The sequence below is a fragment of the Cupressus sempervirens genome, chromosome 2, assembly GCF_028749045.1.
Source record: "Cupressus sempervirens isolate cs-2001-9-10 chromosome 2, ASM2874904v1, whole genome shotgun sequence".
Lineage (NCBI taxonomy): Eukaryota > Viridiplantae > Streptophyta > Pinopsida > Cupressales > Cupressaceae > Cupressus > Cupressus sempervirens.
The window spans coordinates 41,226,678-41,248,718 of NC_143119.1; the positions used below are offsets into that span (position 1 = coordinate 41,226,678).

At 35.8% G+C, this 22,041-nt stretch overlaps 1 pseudogene; it reads left to right on the forward strand.

The window, feature by feature from the left end:
* Window positions 1-1,287: 1,287 nt before the first annotated feature.
* On the forward strand, window positions 1,288-15,678 carry LOC149570971 (stellacyanin-like; annotated as a pseudogene).
* The last annotated feature ends 6,363 nt before the right edge of the window (window positions 15,679-22,041 follow it).

Here is a 22,041-nt window from a genome sequence, read left to right on the forward strand (position 1 = left end):
TTAATTTTGACATAGTTTTGAATACAGTTTTGGAGAGGATTATTGCAAAGATAGGGAGAGAGGAACAAAGAGTAGGAAATTTTAGAAATAAAATTAAAGATTTAAGGAGATAGAGGCTGAAATTTTAGATGAGAGTTATTTTGATATTGTTTTAGAATGAAAATTCAACATGACTTTGGATTACAACTAAGACAATATAGAAAATTACTCTATCATTTATATTGGACCATGGATGCCCATACCCTATTCCGAAGCTCCCATTGTCACATAGGCAAGGAGAATCCACAAAATCTATTTAATGTATATCCTGCAATTATAGATTTTTATGAGATCACATGTGAAGGAGAAAAGTGTAAGAGACATCCAAAACAAGATGAAAATGAAAATAAAGTTTTGGATTTGATGTCCAAGAAGAGGGTGCCAAAAGGAGATATATCTAGAGTTAGAGGAGGAGTGAGTAAGAAAGAGGGAGATAGAAGATAGAGATATAAAGAAGGATAGAGGGAGAGAACAAAGATACATATATAGAGTATGTGTGTGTGTGGTGAGATAGCACAATAGAGAGAGAAAGATGTTAATTAAGTGTGTATGTGGGTGTTTTTAGTTATAATTGAAAGCTATCACTTGTCTATTGAGACCTTTGTTGGAAAAATGACATCATCTTCTATTTAATAATCTAATATTTGTCTCACATACTTCACTAATGTATGCAAAAATTGATCCACAATTTTGTCAAACTGATCTTCCACATGACATCCATGTACCCACTGCACACATAAGTGCAATTGCTAGTATTTTTTAAACAAATAATGTAGGCCATTATTGAATTACTAAAGAGGAAGAAAAGGTCTATCAATAAAAGCCATGGAATACTTCCTAAACAACTTGGACAATTCTAATAAAGTAATATAAATTTCCTTCACCAAACAAACAATAAAAAATTAAGCAAGCTCACGAATACTTAAACATGGCCAAATCAATGATAAATGAACGTGTCAAAAGAAACATAGAAGCAACGACTTATTTAAAATTGAACATAAACACTATTTTTTAAAATATAAAGTAGCACGATAGTCATTCAAAGTAGTTAAAAAGCACTTGAAATTCCATTGCCATTTTTGATGTATCTCCATTTGAATCTTTCTTCTTCCTTTCTTAGATACATTAACACTATATAATCATGTCTTCTCTCCTCCATTCTTCACAAACCTCTTTCAATTAATTCTATACAAATTAAAGGAAGTGGGCATTAAATCATTTCCTTTTTGTGGTCTTCGATTTGCAACAATGGGTCTTCCATTTGCACTAATGGCAGCTCTGTTAGTTTTGTGTGCATCTTATCATTATTAATCTATAGGGGCCATAGACTTCATAGTGAGAGACACCCAAAAGTGGGGATTTGGTGTAAATTATATGACTTGGGCTTCCACCAAAACATTCCTTATGGGAAACACCTTGGGTATATAACTATACACTTTTGAGTCTTTAGATTCCTTCATATTTCCTTTCATATTAATAATTATTAGAATGATATTAATGTTGAGAATTGTGCCTCAACCTTGCAAGCTTTTTTCAAAAAATTCTAGAATTTGTTTGTGGTAGTTCTCTACATGTTTATGAGTTGGAAAAAGGTGTACATGAGTTGTTAAAAATGTGTTTTGTCTCTAGTACAATATAGGAAGGCTATTTTTAGAGTATAAATAATTCATTATATGACTTTTATGGGGTTCTAAACTAGAGGACACAATTATGGATGAAAATACTATTCTTGGAGTTACAAATGACAAGTGGGTAACATGTGGTACGACTATTTTTCCCATGGTTTTGGCCCATGGTTTTGTAAGACCACAAATGGTTTCCAAGTTGTAAATCACTATAAAAGGAGGGCTTGGGGAGGTGTTTGAATTATTGAGTTATATTTGCAAGACTGGGTAATAGAAGAAGTCTCTCTGATTCCAAGTCCAAGTTTGAGTTGTGGTGATGCACTCCTATAAGAACTTGCATCGCAAGTGTATTGTGATCTACTTGATTTGAGAATACATTGTGTAGGTTTGGGAGGGTGTGGTTTTTCTCCTAGAAGGGTTTCCCCACAATAATCATTGTGTTATGTGTTCATTGTTATTTTGATTATATTACTATGCATTTCTTGAGATCTCTACAATAGTTAGTTGAATTTTCATAATTGTCCTCTCAAGATTAGTGTAAGAAGCAATTCTGCACACCTTTGCTTCCTTACAAGATGTATTAGAGCTTGGCCAGTTTTGGTTCTATTTGTTGGGTGTAAGGTTTTTTGAGCTAATCAAGGTTTGAGTGGGAGAATGTGTAGAGGTTTTTCATTTTTGTGTTATAGGATTGTAAAGATGGCAAGCATATCAGGGAGGATTGACGTGGAGAATTTTTTTGGCACAAAATTTGAGATGTGGAATCTAAAGATGGAAGATCTATTGATTGATCAAGATACATGGGATGCAATTGATGAGAATAAGTTGAGGCCCATAGATCTAACTTTAGCTACACAATATGATGTGACAGACAGAAAAGCTAAAGGCCTCATTAGATTGTGTCTTGCAGACTTGATTGTGATTAATGTTCATGAAGAACCTACCACTAAGAAGCTTTGGAAGAAGCTAAGTGAGATCTATCAAGAAAAATCACTTGTCAATAATATTTTCTTGAGGAAGAAGTTGTATTCCTTTAGAATGGAAGGTGGATGAATTTTTGAGCATCTTGAACATTTTAATATGTTGATGACTCAGTTGACCTTAGTTGGAGTTTCAATGGATGAAGAAGAAAGGTACCAAATCTTGCTATGTTCATTGCCAGACTCATGGGATAGCCTTGTTATGGCCATAGGGAGAACTTTAGTTGTCTTGAAGATGGAGGAGGTTGTTGGTTCTCTACTTTTTGAGGAGATGAGAATGAAGGTCTCTTTAAATGCCAAAGAGTCTTTGAGTGTTTGATGAAGTCCAAAAGAAAGAGGCAAGAACAAAAAGTAGCATGGCCATTCTAAGTCCAAGAATAAGGAGAGATAAAAATATCCTAGTAAATCCAAGGTGATTGGCTGGAATTATGGAAAACCTAGACATTTCCAAAAGGATTGTAAAGAGGAGAAGAAGAAAAAGAAGAAGAAGAAAGATTTTGATTTTAAGTCCAAGAAGGAAGATGGAGATGTTTTCATCGCAGCCTTGGCCACTCATGCAGGTGACAAGACTCAAATGCATCTCTTCACATGACTCCTAATAGAAATTAGTTTAGTAACTATGGAATGTTTGATGGTGATAAGGTGTATTCGGTTGATAGCGCAGTTCTTGATATTATTGGTCGTGGAAGTATTCGTGTGAAATTTTATGATGGTAGAATTAGTAGATTTGATAGTGTCTTGCATATCTTGGGACTAGTGAGGAATTTGTTATCTGATAGCAAAGTAATAGATGTGGGTGTCTATGTATAGTTTTTTGAAGCAAGTGTGAAAATGGTGAGAGGTGCTATGATAATGGAAAAAGGAAGCAGATTGGGTGCATTGTACCAACTTGATGCATGCACGGTTGAGTGCAATAGTACTTCTAATAAGATTTGTAAAGAGGACTACTTTTTTGGAGAAGGAGAGGGTTTCTCTTTCAACAGATGGTCATGGTTTTTGGGTACCCAAGGGTGCTCTACCTATTGAATCAAAGTTACATGTAGAGAAGACTATGTTATGGCACCAGAGACTTGGTCACATAGGTGAGAAGGGTCTACAAACCTTAAAAAATAAAAACCTTGTTGATGGGTTGAATTAATACAATCTTGAGTTTGATTTTTGTGAGCATTGTATCTATGGTAAGCAAAACGGTGTTTAGTTTAACTCAAGTTCTCATAAGTCCTCATGTATTTTGGATCTAATCCATTTAGATGTATTTGGTCCAGTTGATGTTCCTTCTATGGGTAGATCAGTTTATTATGTTTCTTTTATTGATGATTTCACTAGAAGATGGGGTTTATTTCCTTAGGAGTAAAGCTAAAGTTTTTAGTAATTTCAAAGAATTTAAAGCAATGGTTGAGTTGTAGACTAGAAAGAAGATAAAGTGTTTGAGAATTGATAATGGCGGTGAATTTCACTGCAATGATTTTGACATATTTTGTAAAGATTGTGGCATTAAGAGATAGAAGACAATTCCATATTCTCCACAATAGAATGGAGTTGCAGAAAGAATGAACAAGACCTTGATGGTAAAGGCTAGGAGTATGTTGAGTGGAGCTGGATTGGAACCAAAGTTTTGGGCTAAAGTTGTAGCCACTGCCTCCTACCTGATAAATAGGTCTTCTACACTAGCTCTTGTTGATAAGACACCAATGAAAGCATGGTCAAGCCACAAGCCTTCACTTAGACATCTAAGAGTTTTTGGTTGTGAGGCATATGCTCATGTGTCAAAGGAGAAGTGGAAAAAATTGGATAACAATGATATTAAATGTATCTTCATCGAATATAGTTATGGTGTAAAAGGATACAAGCTTTAGGATCCTATTGCACAAAAATTTTAACTCTAGAAGTATTATATTTAGAGAAACTAAGCCTTTTCTATTGCAGTATAGTTAGAACAGATGGAAGAAAAGAAAGATGTGATTCAACTTCCTGCTACACTTGAGAAAGTTGAATTAAGGCCCTTAGAAAGACAAGATGTTGAAGAGATCTCTACCAGTTCTAAATCATTAGAGGAAGAAGGAGAAAATGATCATGAGCTTGAACCAGATCTTGTTCGAAGGTCTAGTAGACAGAGGAAAGCACTGGAAAGGTATGGATATTCTCCTAATGATTGAAGGTGTATATTTGCTTTGAATGCTAATATTGATAAACCAAAATTTGTAGAAGAGGCTCTTGGTATGAATGATTCAGGTCCCTAGAAAATAGTGATGGAAGAAGAGATGACAACTCTTAAGAGGAATGACACATGGGACCTTGTACCATTGCCTAAAGGATAGAAGCATGTTGGTTGTAAATGGGTGTTCAAAAGGAATTTGGGTTTAGATGGAAGCATTGAGAAGTAAAAAGCACGATTGGTTGCAAAAGGTTACTCCTAAGTTGCAAGAATTAATTATGGTGAAATTTTTTCTCCTACAGAAAAAATGGAATTCATTTGATTTTTTCTTTCTATTGTAGTAGCTTATAATCTAGAAGTTGAGCAGATGGATGTGAAGACAGCTTTCCTTCATGGAGCTTTGGAGGAAGAAATTTATATGACACATCTAGAGCACTTTGTGGTGAAAGGTAAAAGTCATTTGGTTTGTAAATTGAAGAAATACTTGTATGGTTTAAAACAAAGTCCTAGGATGTGGCACTAGAAGCTTGATACATATGTATTGAGTTTGGGATTTGTACGATCTAAATCTTATCACTGTATATATTAAAAGTTTGATGGTGATAATTTCTTGGTTATTTCCTTATATATTGATGATATGTTGTTTATTGGCAAACGAAAAGTTTTGATTGTAGAATTAAAATTTCAACTCTTAGCAAAGTTTGAAATGAAAGATCTTGGTGCAACAAGGTACATTCTTGGAATGGAGATTATAAGAGATAGATAAAATAGAAAGCTTTGGCTAGGTCAGAGTAAGATTGCTAGTAATATTCTAAGAAGGTTCAATATGTAAGATTCCAGACCATTGAGTGTTCCTATTACTATGGGAACAAAGCTTTCTAGCTTACAGTGTCCTACATCCCCATTGGAGATGAAAGAGATGAGTCAAGTACCATATCAGAGTGCTATTGGGGTTGGATACAATTGGTTAATTGTGTGTTGTCTTTGATGTTACACAAATGTCATATCATTATCAATTAGTAAATGTTGAGCTCGCTTGAGAAGTGAAGATAGTTCTTAGTATCGACTGAGCATTCCTATGTTTGCCTAGTTTAGAAGGTAGTGTCTATAGAGATCACTTGAGTGTCAAAGGAAAATTTGTAGAAAGTGACCGTTAACTGAGTTCACTTGAGTAACAAAGGAAACTTGGATGGAACTAGTGCTAATTGAGCTCACTCAGTTGCTAGCGGATTTTCATGAGTTTGCAGTGTTAACTGAGCTTTTGTTGGTTAACAAAGGAAATCATTTCTGAGTTAGTTTCTACTAAGCTAGGTCAACTAATGAAGGATTTTCTTATTTTTTTGTATTAAGCTTAATTGATTTATCTATCAATTCCAACCGACTAAGGTGACGAATATTGATTATTCTAAGTTGTATTTGAGTTGACTTGACAAAGTGGAAGATATAACTATAAGGTCAACTTGTGATTTCAAAGTGTGTAAGTGTGAGTTATGAAGATTTAATGATGAGAAGAGGAAGAAAATTTGAAGGATAAGAAGAATATCCTTGTGGAGAAGAAAAGCTATATTCGATTAGGAAGGATCAAGTACAAGCCAGAATAGAGATCTAAAATAATAATTTAGTTACATTAAAATTAGGTCATGTCATTATTATTCTCTAACAATTTTTGTAGTGATCTAAATCTCTTAATAGAGTTTGCTTAATAGCTATTTGCAAATCCTCTAACAAGGTGGAAATTCCATTGAATTATTTTCAAGACCTCTAACAAGGCCACTCCTAATAGGGTGATTAAATTATTTAATAGGGTCACACCTAACAGTGTGTTTTGTAACCTTTAACAAGGTTGGTTCCTAATAGGGCTCACTTTAGAAGAGTGAAAATTAGTAACTAGTTACTATTGATGGTTTTACGAAAATTGGATTTCCACGTTAAATCTTGGTGTCAAATGTGTTCATGTTATTTCTTTTATATATTTGCAACTAAGTTAAAGTAATTATAATCACATATAACATCTAAAGGTTTATATGATAATCACTTACCAAGCTAATCCAGTTATTACCAAGTTACAACATTCTGTGCATTTACTGAGCTTCAGCAGTAATCAGTTATCTGTTTGCATTTTGTACTGACATCTAAGGGATTTGGGATTTATTTTTGTAGTAACTAATTCACCCATCCCCTCTTAGTTACTCCTCTTATATTTCCAACAATTTTTATAAGAGCTTTTGGTTCTTGTAGAGAAGGTTTCAAGGACATTAGCTAAAGATCAGGATGTCTTACAAAAGACAGATTCCCAAGCTGAATAGAGATAATTTTGCAGCATGGCAAGGACTTATGAGCCTACATCTGGCTACCATCAGTGATTCAAGTTGCAAGTATCTTGATGTTGATTATAATACCCCCACTGGAACATTATCAGTTGAAGACATTACTAAAAAGAAGAATCATAATATCATGATGATTGACATTGCATCTACTCTCAGTTATGCTGAATTTGATGGGGTAAAAGATTGCAAAACTACTTTTGAAATGTGGAACAAACTGAAAGATATCTATGGAGGAGATGACAATGTAAGAAGAGCCAAAGCAGATTGCCTTAGAGGACAATTTGATCAAATGAGAATGAGGGAAGATGAAAACATTGAAAAATATGTGGAAAAAATCAAGGCTAGTGTAAGTGCAATCAAAGCATCTGGAGGAGACATTAAGGACAAAATTGTTGGAAGTAAAGTGCTTAGAAATTTTCTTCCTATTTATGCAATTAGAGTATCTACTATTCAAGAAATGAGATGTGATCCAAATAATAAAATAGGCTTGGATGCTTTAGTTGAAAGATTGACAACTTTTGAATTAGACAATTATGATAACTATGTTCCTGCTTCAAACAATATTGAATCAGAATTTAAAGTTAAACTCTCACTCAAATAAAAAGGTAAAAATTCAAAGTCTAGTCAATTAGGAAGTGGAGAAGATGGATCATCAGAAGAAAGTTTAGACAGTGATCTTGAAATTGTTGAACCCATTATTGCAAGGAAGTATTCCAAAATAAGAGGAAAATACAAAGGCAAAGTTCCTTTGATCTGCTTTTCTTGTGAAGAAATTGGTCACATTGTTGCTAGGTGTCCAAACAATAAAATTAAGGATGAGAAGAAAAGAATTAAGCATAAAGGCAAGAAGGACTTCAAGAACTACAAGAGCTTCAAGGATAAAAGTAAGAAATCTTGTTTTACAACTAAAGATTTTGATAATAGTGAAGATGAAATGGTATATATTGTTGTGAAAGATTAATCTAATGATGAAGGAGATAAGATGTCAATTATCTCTCTTGTTAGCAAAAATAATATATGGTAGTATCGTCTTGACTAAAGAACTTTTATGTGACAATGATTATTGGGTTGAAGGATGAAAGAATAATCTATTGAATGTGGTACAACTGAATAACATTGGATTCAAGGTAGAATTCATGAGTGGACAGGCCAAACTGCTGGATGGGAAAGGAAATTTGGTTGGATTTGGCAAGCAAACAAAAAGTAATCTATTTTATCTTGATCTTGGTGATTGTTCATGTTTTATTGCTCAAATAGAGGAAAGTTGGTTATGGCACAAAAGGCTATGTCATGTGAATTTTTATAATCTAGTTAAGATGAGAAAACATAGTAGAGTAAGAGGTATTCCTAATTTGAAGAAGCTTGACATGGGTCTATGCAAGAATTACCAAATTGGTAAGATGGGAAAAACTAGCTTCAAAAGAAAAGACTATCAATCAAAAGAAATCTTGGAAATTATTCATACAGATTTATGTGGACCTATTGGAATAGAAAGCTATAGTGGAGAAAAAAAATTCATTCTTTTTGTTGATGACTACTCTAAAATGATGATAGTAGTGTACCTAAAAGGAAAATCATAAGCCTTTCAAAAATTCAAGTGTGTAAGAATTTGCCTAAGAGCAAAATTCACCTAGGAACTAAGAACTCAAACACAAGCACATAGTAGACCAACAAGAGAGAGAGTATCATTAGAATAACAATGTATTCAATAACTTGGTTCCTCGTAGTACACTAGGAGTGCCTATATATAAAGGCCTCAGGAGAGCTTTTAGAATGCATAGAAGTTAGCATCATAATGTGTCATACAACCAAGCACATGTCCACCAGATATGGATTATCCTCCATTAAGCACGGAAGTAAGTGCGGTGATGAGAGGATAAGTCTACAAGGGTGGGACACGCAAAATAGTGTTGTAGACACCATGTGCTTAAATAGAGTTGTGTACTCCTATGTTGTCAACATGACAACTAACAAGGTGTGCAAACTCCTAAGTGCCTCACAAATAAAAATTATAAAATATTGCAAAATAATAAAATAATGCATTAACCTAAGTAAACTTAAGTAAGTGTAAATAGTAAAGTATGTATTTACACCAACAAAGTGGTATCTGGTAAGAGTAGAAAAAGAAACTAGAAAGAAGTTGAAATGCTTAAAATCAAATAGAGGTGGTGAATTCATCTCCCATGAATTCAATAATTTTTGCATTGAAAGAGGAACCAAAAGACAAGTATCAGCCCCTAGTACACTATAGTAGAATGTTATAGCAAAAAGAAAAAATAGATCTATCATGGATTGTGCAAGAATCCTAATGATTGAAAAGAATTTTGCTCTCAAATATTGAAAGGAAGCTATCAACATTGCAGTACATACCTTGAATAGAGTTAAGTTGAAGAAAGATTCAAACAAGGCACCTTATCGGCTATGGTATGGCTACAAACCTAATGTAAGTTACTTGAAAGTATTTGGTAGAAAATGTTATATACTGAAAGAATCTACAAAAGGAAAATTTGATGTAAAAGGTGATGATGGCATATTTCTAGGATACTCCTACAGAAGTAAAGCATACAGATGTTTGAATTTGTCTACTCACAAAATTATAGAAAGTGCACATGTCAAAATTGATGAATTTGTAGAAAAGAGTGAAGAATAAAGTGACAAGGAACTTGAAGATTATAGAAGATTTATTTATTATGAACTTGATACTTTGCCAAATCTATTTGAGAGGAAAGAAGCTTCATCTCTTGAGTCCCTAGAAACTCCAATAGTTATCAATTGCAAATAGTGCAACCTGAGCTACAAGGACCTGAGTCACAATTAGAGGCTACTAAGTTAGTTCAAACTGAGCTTAATGGACCTAAGTCATAGATAGAAGGACCCAAGCTTTAAACTAAAATTCAAGAAGAAGATGGCAGAACTCATTCAAAGACCAAGGAACCTATGTTAGCAAGATATGTCAAAAGATATCATGCACTTGATCATATCATTTGAGATAAATCAGATGGAGCAATGACAAGAAGCAAATTAAAAGGTACATTTTTACTTTTTGAATTTGAACCTAGAAGTGTTAAAGATGCTCTAGAAAATGAAAGTTGGATTGAAGCAATTAATGAAAAGATAGAACATATAGAAAAGAACAAAACTTGGACTCTTGTTCCTAGACCCAAGGATAAAAATATAATTGGTACAAAATGGGCATTCAGAAATAAGTTAAATGAAGATGGAAAAGTATTAAGAAATAAAGCAAGATTAGTGTGCAAAGATTGTACTCAAGAAGAAGGTATTGACTATGGAGATACTAAAGAAATTTGGAATGGAAGATTCAAGAACAATTGGAACAACTATGTATATTTGACATAAGCTTTCCAAAAATGATGATTCCAAAGAAGTAGATAAGACCACTTATAGATCAATGATTGGAAAATTGCATTATGTAGTACACACAAGGCCTCATATTACTCTAGTAGTTGGAATAGTGGCAAGATTCTCAACAAATTCTAAGGAAAATCACATGATGGCAGTCAAGAGAATTATGAGATATCTGATAGGTACTGAAGACTATGGTTTATGCTATAAACTTGGAGGCAATTTGGACTTGAAAGTGTTTACTGATACTGACCAGGTAGGAAGTCTTGATGATAGAAAAAAAACTAGTGTTGGAGCATTCTTTCTTGGTAATAGACTAGTATCTTGGACAACAAAGAAGAAAAATTGTACATCTCAATCCACAACAGAGGCAAAATATGTAGCAAGAACAATCAATTGTTCTAACATTGTCTGGTTCAAACAACTATTGGAAGGAATGAAGGTAGAGATCAAAGATCTAGTTGTCATATATTGTGATAACACTAGTGCAATCAATATATCAAAGAATCTAGTAATGCACTCCAAAAAAACCATATTGCTATAAAATATCACTTCTTAAGAGAGTTAGTGGAAGATAAAGAAGTTAGATTGGAATATGTGAACATAAAGGAACAAATTGCAAACATATTCACCAAGCCATTACCTAAGGATGCATTTCTATATCTAAGAGTAAGCCAGGGGTCATTCCCCTATCTAAAATTCACTAAATAAAGTTTAGTGAATGCATCAACTAGAGCCTGTTGAAGATCAATAAGTTGGTGAAAAATTGGCAAGGGCATATTGTAGATGAATCAGTACTTAAGGTACATTGGTATTTATAGAATTATTATCTTTCGCATGTGTTGTCAAAGAGGGAGAATTTTGTTGTCATATCTCTTCTAAGAAATTTTTGGAACTTGAATAAAGTTAGAAATCAGAGAGGGAGAAGTCTCCCAATGAAGAAGTATGTTGAAAGAGGGAGAATGTTCTAAATGAACTTGGTAACAGTTTTTGCAGCCAAAGTCCAATAAACGGAAGAGGTCATACTGATAGAGGGAGGTCTCAAGTCTAAAATTCAAAATTTCATTGTGCTATGACATGTTGCGCTGCCATAAATACCAAAGAGGGAGATTGTTGGATACAATTGCTTAATTGTGTGTTGTCATTGATGTTACAAAAATGTCATATCATTATCAAATAGTATATGTCAAGCTCACTCAGGTAGTGAAGACAATTCTCTATGTCTACTAAGCATTCCTGTGTTTGCCCAGTTTAGAAGGTAGTGTCTACCAAGTTCACTTGGGTGTGAAAGGAAAATTTATAGAAAGCGAGTGTTAATCAAGCTCACTCGGGTATCAAAGGAAAGTTGGATGGAACCAGTGCTAACTAAGCTCACTCGGTTGACGAAGGATTTTTGTGAGTTTGCAGTGTTAACTGAGCTTCTATTTGTTAACAAAGGAAATCATTTATGAGTTAGTTTCTACTAAGTTGGGTCGGCTAACAAAGGATTTTTTTATTTTGTTGTATTAAGATTAATTGATTTATCTATTGATTCTAGCTAACTAAGGTGATGAATGTTAATTATTCTAAGTTGTATTTGAGCTAACTTGACAAAGTGGAAGATATAAGTATAAGGTCAAGTTGTGATTTTAAAGTGTGTAAGTGAAAGTTATGAAGATGTGATTGAAGATTTAATGATGAGAAGAGGAAGCAAATTTGAAGGATAAGAAAAATATCTTTGTCGAGGAGAAAAGTTGGATTCAATCAGGAAGGATCAAGTACAAGTTAGAATAGAGATCTAAAATTAGTAATTTAGTTGAATTCAAAATAGGTCATCTCATTGTTACTCTCTAACCATTGTAGCAGTGATCTAAATCTCTTAATAGAGTTGACTTAACAACTATTTGAAAATCCTCTAACAAGGTGGCAATTCCATTAAATTGTTCTCAAGACCTCTAACAAGGCCACTTCTAATAGGGTGATTAAATTCTTTAATAGGGCCACACTTAACAGTGTGTTTTGTAACCTTTAACAAGGTTAGCTCCTAATAGGGATCACTTTAGAAGAGTGAAAATTAGTAACTAGTTGTTATTAACGGTTTTTCCCAAATTGGGTTTCCACATTAAATCCTAGTGTCAAATGTGTTCATGCTATTTGTTTTATATATTTGCAACTAAGTTAAAAGTAATGATAATCACTAATAACATCTAAAGGTTTACATGATAATCATTTACTAAGCTAATCCAGTTATTACTGAGTTACAACATTCTATGTATTTACCGAGCTTCAACAGTAATTAGTTATCTATTTGCATTTTGTACTAACATCTAAGGGATCTGAGATTTATTTTTGTGGTAACTAATTCACCCCTCCCCTCTCAATTACTCTTCTTATATTTCCAATAGTTGGAAGTTTGATGTATACTATGGTTCGTGCAAGACCAAACATTGCCTAAGCAGTGGGAGTACTTTCTTGTTCCATGTCTAATCCAAGAAGAGCACATTGGGATGCAATAAAAAGTTTTTTTTAGATACTTTCGGGGTACCTTAGAGTACTCTATATATTTCCATGGAATAGGAAATGAGCATTCCTTGGATATTCAAGGCTATGTGGATTCAGACTAGGATGGCAATCTTGATAAAAGATCCACTAGTGCATATGTGTTTACATTATTTGGTGGAAAAATCAGTTGGATGAGAAAGTGACAAGTTGTGGTTTTTTTTTCCACTATAGAGGCAGAGTATATGGTAGCTAGTCATACCTACAAGGAACCTTGCAGGCTAAAGAGACTATGTTTAGATATAGAGTTCAAATAGGGTGCAGTGACAATTTATAGTGACAGTCAAAGTGCAATATGCCTAGCAAAGAATCAAACATTTCGTGCTAGGAGAAAGCACATTGATGTACAATATCATTTTGTGATAGATATGGTTGAGGATGACAAGGTGAAGCTGGAGAAGGTGGAGACTTTGGTAAATGTTGTTGATGCATTAACTAAGCCCATGAGCATAGAGAATTTTAGATGGTGCTCAAAGTCTATGAGTCTCTTGGCCCCTAGCATCTAAATACATGACACTTTGGATCTCCTGTCTCTTGCAAGGTGTTTGACAAGTGGGAGAATGTTGAGAATTGTGCCTCAACCTTGCAAGCTTTTTCCAAAAATTCTAAAATTTGTTTGTGTTAGTCTTCCACATGTTTATGAGTTGGAAAAAGGTGTATGAGTTGTTAAAAATGTGTCTTGTCCCTAGTACAATATAGGAAGGTTATTTTAAGAGTATAAACAACTCGTTATATGACTTTTATGGTGGTCTAATCTAGAGGATATAATTATGGACGAAAATGCTATTCTTGGAGTTACAAATGACAAGTGGGTAACATGTGGCATGGCTGTTTTGCCCATGATTTTGGCCAATGGTTTTGTAAGACCAGAAATGGTTTCCAAGTTATAAATCACTATAAAAGGAGGGCTTGGGAAGGTGTTTGAATCATCAAATTCTATTTGCAAGACTGGGTGCTAGAAGGAGTCTCTCTAAGTTTGAGTTTGAGTTTGAGTTTGAGTTGTGGTGATGCGCTCTTGTTAGAACTTGCATTGTAAGTGTATTGTAATCTTCTTGATTTGAGAATAGATTGTGCGGGTTTTGGAGGGTGGAGTTTTTCTGCCGGAAGGGTTTTCCCACGGTAATCATTGTGTTATTTGTTCATTGTTATTTTGATTATATTATTAGGGTAAAAGCATAAACTGGCATCACCCTTTTGTAAAGGAAAAGGCTAACAAAAGTATAATCGTTCACCTTTAATGACATAAAATTGGTATTATTATTTTGAATTTGGAAATGAATAAATTAATAAAATGTTTAGAAATGGACAAGTTTTAGGATTATAATTTTTAATAATTATTTGGAATAAGAATTGATATATTTTTTAATTTTTATAGATAAATTTTTAGGTGTTGAAAAATGCTAAAAATTAGGGGTGTAGTTCCCACCACAAAACTATATGGAAATAAAATTATTTCCCTTTGATCTCATACTATGTTATAGATAACATAGATATCTAGAACAATCAGAAATAAAAATTGGTTTTAGACCTATATTTTCTCATTTATACGGATTGAAAGTTCAACTCACCTGAAAATGATAGTTTTCATCTCCCACCACATTTTTCAAAACAAATATATTCTAACCAAGAGAAAAATTATATATTCTAGAAGAGGAATCTCTCCTCTAGAACATCATATATATTTTAGATATTTTTGATATGATTTAATATTTTTTCTTTATTGAAATCAACATCTTTCTAAGTGTTAAAATACATGGTTATGGAATTTTTTAATTATAATATACTAAATCTAATTAAAACAATATAAAATCTACATGAGAAAATTCTTGACTCTAAGCTCTATAAATGGTGTTTATATGTTATTAAAAAATTGTCATAAAAAATAGCAAGAGTTATTGAAATGCCACTTTTCTGAAATTATTTCATTTCTTTAGTAATTGGATATAAACTAGTACAAAACATGCATTTAATAGACATTTCCAATTGGAAAAGTGTGAGACCATATATAACTTAGCTAGAATGAATTTATCTAGATCATATGTTTAAATTTTTTTTAAATTTAGATGGAAATAATCAAATTTAGCCATTTTGATAAGTCAGCTTGAAAGGTGACACAACTTTGTATGTTTACCCATTATGCATTTCTTGAGATATCTACAATAGTTAGTTGAATTTACATAGTTGTCCTCTCAAGATTAGTGTAGGAAGTGATTTTTTGCACCTTTGTCTCCTTACAATTAATGATAATGATACCCGTTCTAATCCATTTGGAATATTTGTTGTGGTATGGTAATGAAATAATGTTCATGTATTCAAGCACATTGCATGACATGTTGGAAGTGTAGAAGTCAGCTTATGATTAGTGCCTCACAACTAATCCAACATAGAAGTACACTAACGATAACACAAAGATTTCATTGACAACTACTGGGATGAGGTATTTCATTTGTGGAGTTACCAGTCACTACAGTGGAGGTATGAAAATTGTAGTCACCATTTTAGCTGGTAGTTCAGGCACTCCCACCACTCTTGCCACTCAATCTCTATTAGTTAACATTACACAAGCACCGACAAGTGCAAGATACATGTCACAGGTGATAGATGTTTTGGGGTTGTTGTTTGCATCTCTTGTCATGCTTGCGATCTTGGCTTAGTTAGCTGCAAGAGCAATTTTTGAGATTTAATTATTTATTTATCTTTGTGTGAGTAGTAAAGCCTTAATTGACTATATATTGATTCGCTAATCCAATTGTGCTTGCAAGTGCTAGCAATTTCTCCCTTACATCAAATAAGATTTATGTTTAATTGCATACTTGAATTAGGAGTCTTTTCTAATGAATGATTCATAAGGAAAAACACTTTGTGAAGGTTTTGCAAATGTGTTTGCAAGCTTTGGGTTTAACCATGGAGGAAACTTTGTAGTTAAGCGCACTCAGCCTGGAGTAGTAATGGGATGAGTGACCTCCCAGAAAGTCCTAGTGCTTCACCTATGTGAGTATCACCTAGATCAATGAGTACTGAGTGTTCCATTTATTCTCATGAGAGATGGATTCATGTTGAATCACTACTCATGAAACATGGGTCAATGAGTTTGACTCAAAATCACATAGTTAAATCTTGATAGCAATATCATAATTCAACTTACTCTAGAAATTATCTCCTACTTATCAATTGGTGAGGTTAAGGGGCTTTCTAATGAATCGTTCATAAAGCACAACACTTGGTGAACATTTTTCAAATGTGGTTGCAAGCTTTGGGTTTAACCATGGAGGGAACTTTATAGTTAAGTGTGCTTAGGCTAGAGTAATACTAAGATGGGTGACCTCCCAAGAAGTCCTAATGCTTCACCCCTGTGAGCATCACCTAGATCTAATGAGTGATAAGTGTTCCATTTATTCTCACAAGAGATGGATTCATGTTGAATCACTACTCATGGAACATGGGTCAATGAGTTTGACTTAAAATCACACAGTTAAATCTTGATAGCAATACCATGATTTGACTTGCTATGGAAATTATCTCCTACTTATTGATTGATGAGATTAAGGGGCTTTCTAATGAATGGTTCATTAGGTACAACACTTGGTGAAGGTTTTGAAAATCTGGTTGCAAGCTTTGGGTTTAACCATGGAGGAAACTCTATAGTTAAGCGCACTCATGCTGGAGTAGTACTAGGATGGGTGACCTCCTGGGAAGTCCTGGTGCTTCACCCCTATGAGCATCACTTAGTTCCAATTAGTGCTAAGTGTTCTATTTATTCTCATGAGAGATGTATTCATGTTGAATCACTACTCATGAAGCATGGGTCAATGAGTTTGACTCAAAATCATACAGTTAAGTCACGATAGCAATATCACAATTTGACTTGCTGTGGAAATTATCTCCTACTTATCAATTGATGAGCTTAAGGGGATTTCTAATGAATGGTTCATAAGACACAACACTTGGTGAAGGTTTTTCAAATGCAATTGCAAGCCTTGGGTTTAACCATGGAGGAAACTATGTAGTTAAGTGCACTCAAGCTAGAGTAGTACTGGGATGGATGACCTCCCAAGAAGTCTTGGTGCTTCATCCCTGTGAGCATCACCTAGATCTAATGAGTGCCAAGTGTTCCATTTATTCTCATGAGAGATGGATTCATGTTGAATCACTGCTCATGAAACATGGGTCAATGAGTTTGACTCAAAATCACACTGTTAAATCTTGATAGCAATATCACAATTTGACTTGCTATGGAAATTATCTCCTACTTATCAATCTTTTCTTTTATTTTTTCCTTTTTATGAGAGGATGAATTTGTAATTTTTTTTGGGATCAATATTAGCAACTATATACAGTTTTTGTTCAAATTATTTTTTATATTTTGGCTCATCTAGTGACAATTTAAGAAGAATAAACATTGACATAATACATCTTAAAGGATGCAGCTATCTTCCCTACAAATTGCAGCATTGACTAAATTTCAAAAAAATAATAAAAAACAATGATTTTTTTTGAAAATTTCAGCATTTAATATTCATGATTTGTATATTTTGTGATGGAAAGCAACAAAAATTTTGAGAAAATTTCACTATGTTTTTGTGAATCTGAAAAAAATAATGCTTGACTTTGGTTTTTTTTTTTTTTTTGGTCTTTGGTGCATTTTTTTTGGAGATTAGCCAACACCAATCTTAATGACTAGAACATTTATCTTTAAATCAATCAATCTAAATGAAACTATACATTTTTATAAAATTTAACATAGATGACAATTTTTTTGTATGCATTCTTCAAGATGAATAATATTTAGTTCAACATTGTAATTATTGAAACATATAATAAAATATATATGTTTATATCTTTTAAACTTTCATTATGGGGTAAGTACCCCAAGTTGTGGTGCCAAAAGGGGGGTATAAGTGGACACCTTTTTTCTAAAATCAGAAATTTCTAAACTTCAACAAGAACTCGAAGATAGTTATGCTCAAAATTTTAAGATACGAAAAAAAAAAAAAAAAGTAGTAGTCCTTTCAATCTAGTTTCTAAACTACTATTTTTTTTTTCAAAATGGTTTAGTTTTAGGTCCTCAAAAAAGGGGGCCATAGAAAGTGGTACAATTTATTCCAAAAAAACATAACACGGTACAAAGTGTGCCCCCCCTAAAGTTTTAACTTTTTTTTTTTTGAAATTCTTTAATCACTCTAGTCAAAAGTTATCTAAAACTATGTAGTTTATCCCAATATTTTTGGGTAATTTTATAATGTGTATTTTTTTAATGAAATTTTTAATTAGACACATTCTAAAAACATGAAATATCTATGTGCTCCCCCTAGAAATTATTGAAAACTAATCTAAAATCAAAACTTCTTTTTTTCGAAGTGTGTAGAATGGAGTCTAGTTTCTAAAAAACTAAGTTGTTGCAAAATTTAATGAACAAGCTAAAATCTACAGCTCAATTAGTACATGTTGGTTTTTGAAAAAAAAAAATGGACATAGATTCAAAAGAAATTATAGTTGAAAGGCTTGAAATAGTTCAAATAAAAAATAAATTATATGGTTATATAGCTAACATAGAGACCTACAATGTCATGTAACTTTATTTTATCAATGCTCAACCATGAGAAAACTTGAAGGAGAGCACACAAGAAGAATTAGTCATTTTTTATATGTTCGTAGTAAAACATGTCTTAGACCAGTTTATAAACTCCAAACCTTTGGGTTGGATCGACAAGGAAAAACCAAGCCTTAGGCTTGGTAGAATGCAAAACTTTAAATAATGTATATGTGCTATAACATGTACGTGATATTTAAAGTATTTTAAAATTTGAGTCTTAATAGCACGTGTGCACTTTATTGCATATGTGCTTTAGTGCACACACACTATTAAGACCTAAATAGTACATAGAGAGGAAAGGAGAGAGGCAAAGTGAGACAAAGAGAGAGAGGAGAGGGGGGGATGGGTGTGTGTGAGAGAGGAGAGAGAGAAAGTAGGGGATGGGAGAGAGAGGAAGTGTGAGAGAGAGAGTAAGGGTGGCAGAGAGAGAGTATGGGATGGGAGAGAGAGATTTAGAGTAGAAATGGGAGAGAGAGAGTAGGTAGTGGGAGAGGGAGAGCAAGAGAGAGAGAGAGGAGGATGGGAGTGTGTGTGTGTGAGAGAGAGAGAGAGTAGGGCATGGGAGAGAGAGTGTGAGAGTGTGAGAGAGAGAAGGGGTGGAAGAGAGAGAAAGTAGGGGATGGGAGAGGGGAGGAAGAGAGTAGGGGATGGGAGAGAGAATGTGTGAGAGAGAGAATAGGGGTGGCAAAGAGAGTACAAGATGGGAGAGAGAGATTAAGAGTAGGGGATGGGGGGAGAGAGAGAGTAGGCGGTGGGAGATGGAGTGGGAGAGGAAGAGCGAGAGAGAGAGAGAGAGAGAGAGAGAGAGAGAGAGAGGAGGATGGGAGTGTGTGTGTGTGAGAGAGAGTAGGGGGGATGGAAGTGTGTGTGTGTGTGTGTGTGTGTGAAAGAGAGAGAGTAGGGGATGGGAGAGGGAAGAGAGAGAGTAGCCTAAGAGAGAGATAGTAGCCTAAGAGAGAGAGTAGGTAGTGGGAGGAAGAGTGGGAGAGGGACAGAGAGGGGGGATAAGAGTGTGTGTAAGAGAGAGTAGGGGTGGTAGAGAGAGAGTAGGGAATGAGAGAGAGTGAGAGAAGGGGATGGGGAGAGAGAGTAGAGAGGGAGAGAGAGAGTGAGAGAGAGTAGGTGGTGGGAGAGGGAGTGGGAGAGGGGGAGAGAGAGGGGGATGAGAGTGTGTGTGAGAGATCTAGAGAGTAGGGGATGAGAGAGGAGAGAGAGGGGGGATGGGAGTGTGTGTGTCTATGAGAGAGAGAGAGTAGGGGTTGGGAGAGGGGAGAGAGAAAGTAGGGAATGGGAGAGAGAGTGAGAGAGAGAGAGAGTAGGTGGTGGGAGAGGGAGTGGGAGAGGGAGAGAGAGGGGAGATGAGAGTGTGTGTAAGGGAGAGAGTAGGGTATGGGAGAGAGAGAGTAGGGGTGGTAGAGAGAGAGTGAGAGTAGGGGATGGGAGAGAGTGTGAGAATGAGAGAGAGTAGGGGGTGGTAGAGAGAGAGTGGGGGATGGGAGAGAGAGTGAGAGTAGGGGGTGGGAGAGAGAGAGTAGGCAATGGGAGAGGGAGAGTGAGAGAGAGAGAGAGAGGAGGATGAGAGTGTGCAAGAAAGAGAGAGAGAGTAGGGGATGGGAGAGGGGAGAGAGAGTAGGAGATGGGAGAGGAGAGAGAGAGAGAGGGGTGGGATGGGAGTGTGTGTGTGTGTGTTTGAAAGAGAGAGAGTAGCCCAAGAGAGAGAGAGTAGGGGATGGGAGAGAGAGAGTAGGCGGTGGGAGATGGAGTGGGAGAGGGAGAGAGAGAGGGGGGATGGGAATGTGTGTAAGAGAGTGAGAGAGAGTAGGGAATGGGAGAGATTGTGAGAGTGTATGAGAGATTTGGGGGTGGTAGAGAGAGAGTAGAGAGGGGGAGAGAGAGAGTAGGTGGTGGGAGAGGGAGTGGGAGAGGGAGAGTGAGTGAGAGAGAGAGAGAGTAGGGAATGGTAGAGGAGAGAGAGAAAGAGAGGGGGGATGGGTGTGTGTGTGAAAGAGAGAGTAGGGGATGGGAGAGGGGAGAGAGACAGAGTAGGGGATGGGAGAGATAGAGTAGGCAGTGGGAGAGGGAGAGAGAGAGAGGGGGGGATGGAAGTGTGTGTAAGAGATAGTAGGGGATGGGAGTGTGCATAAGAGAGAGAGTAGGGTATGGGAGAGGAGAGAGGGTGAGAGAGAGTAGGGGATGGGAGAGAGAGAGAGTAGGCGATGGGAGAGGGAGTAGGAGAGGGAGAGTGAGAGAGAGTAGAGGATGGAAGAGGAGAGAGAGCGAGAGAGAGTAGGGGATGTTAAAGGAGAGAGAGAGAGAGCAAGAGAGTACGGGATAGGAGAGGAGAGAGAGTGAGAGAGAGTAGGGGATGAGAGAGAGAGAGTAGGTAGTAGGAGAGGGAGTAGGAGAGGGAGAGCAAGAGAGAGAGTAGGGGATGAGAAAGGAGAGAGAGTGAGAGAGACTAGGGGATGGGAGAGGAGAGAGAGTAGGGGATGGGAGAGGGGAGAGAGAGAGTAAGTGGTGGGAGAGGGAGAGAGAGGAGGGATGGGAGTGTGAGAGAGAGTAGGGGATGGGACAAGAGAGAGGGTGAGAGAGAGTAGGGGATGGGAGAGAGAGAGTAGGTGGTGGGAAAGGGAGAGTGTGAGAGAGAGAGTAGGGGATGGGAGAGGAGAGAGAGAGTAGGGAGAGAGTAGGGTATGGGAGAGGGGAGAGAGAGAGTAGGGGATGGGAGAGAGAGATTAGGTGGTGGGAGAGGGAGAGAGAGGGGGGATGGAAGTGTGTGAGAGAGAGAGATTAGGGGATGGGAGAGGAGAGAGGGTGAGAGAGAGTAGGTGATGGGAGAGCGAGAGCGAGAGAGAGAGTAGGGGATGAGAGAGGAGAGAGAGAGAGAGTAGGGAATGGGAGAGGGGAGAGAGAGTGAGAGAGAGTAGGGGATGGGAGAGGAGAGAGAGTGAGAGAGACTAGGGGATGGGAGAGAGAGAGTGAGAGAGATTAGGCGATGGGAGAGGGAGTAGGAGAGGGAGAGCGAGAGAGAGTAGGGAATGGGAGAAGAGAGAGAGAGTGAGAGAGAGTACGAGATGGGAGAGGAGAGAGAGTAGGGGATGGGGGATGGTGGGATAGGGAGAGATTATTCTTCACATAATGCGTACGCACTATATGAAAACACCAAAAAAAGTTCATAAGGAAAGTTTGGGTCCCTACTGATCCATATTCTTTTTTTTGTCTATTGTGTATTCTGTTGTTCCAATAGAAAACATGGGTTTTAAGCTGTTGGAAATTAGAAAGCACTATTTGAAGGATTTTTGAATATTCTTTCTATAGAAAAGGTTAGTGCAGTCCTTTTAAAATATTCTTTGTTGTTATATAGAGACAAATTTGATTATAATTTGACATGTTTAATATATAGTGAATTCATTAAAATTTGTAT